Below are 835 nucleotides of genomic sequence, written 5' to 3'. Positions count from 1 at the left end.
CCCAAAAAACTGCAAGAATAGAAAATGATCTGCCCTGTCCTAAAACATAAGTATGGAACAGCAGATGCTGAAATGGTTGCCACTGATATGCTCATGTTTGCAAATTTTCTGTTGGGGTTTTATTTCTCACATTTTTGTATGATTTTCATTTTTTTGTAAATGATGCATTTCCTATCTACAGTGAATGATATTGATTTTTGTACACCAAGGGAACATGTGACAGATGTTGCTGGTAAATCATTTTCAGTCCGTGAATAAATAAGGTATGTGAAACCAGACCTATGTTGTTGTTGTTATTATTTGTTTTGTAACTGTCGGTTTACAAATTAAAACATTTTTTCTTTAAAATGTTTAAGCCATAAGATACCTGATATTCCATAAAACTAAAAGAAGTTCATAGTTTCCATAAATATTAACTGTATATTTGAGATGTCTTGTTCATAAGGTAAAACTACAAGCATAATAATTGTTTTGGATGTAAGAAATTGACACTTGAATATTTTGCAACACGACGTATCAAGACGTTTATTTGGCACTTTTACAATGTAACTTTGTTTATATTTTATAATAAGGCACAATATTTTAATTACTGGTTTTAAATATTGCTACATTGTCAGAGGATCTTCCTCTATAGATGCATGTGCACACGCATAACTAATTACTGTGTAATAAACCCCTTTTTTTTAGCAAAAGGCAACATGTAATTCAGTCACAAAGTCAAAACGTTCTTGCTTATTGGTGTATATTTATAGTTCATATGGTGTGGTCTGCTGGTAAAAAAAAAAGAAAAAGGAATGCAACCTGTATGAGCCTCCCATTAATGAGTTTGCAAGTT

Source organism: Sinocyclocheilus grahami, unplaced genomic scaffold (assembly GCF_001515645.1).
Source record: "Sinocyclocheilus grahami isolate Dianchi unplaced genomic scaffold, SAMN03320097.WGS_v1.1 scaffold1076.1, whole genome shotgun sequence".
Classification (NCBI taxonomy): Eukaryota; Metazoa; Chordata; class Actinopteri; order Cypriniformes; family Cyprinidae; genus Sinocyclocheilus; species Sinocyclocheilus grahami.
This window is presented reverse-complemented; position numbering follows the sequence as displayed.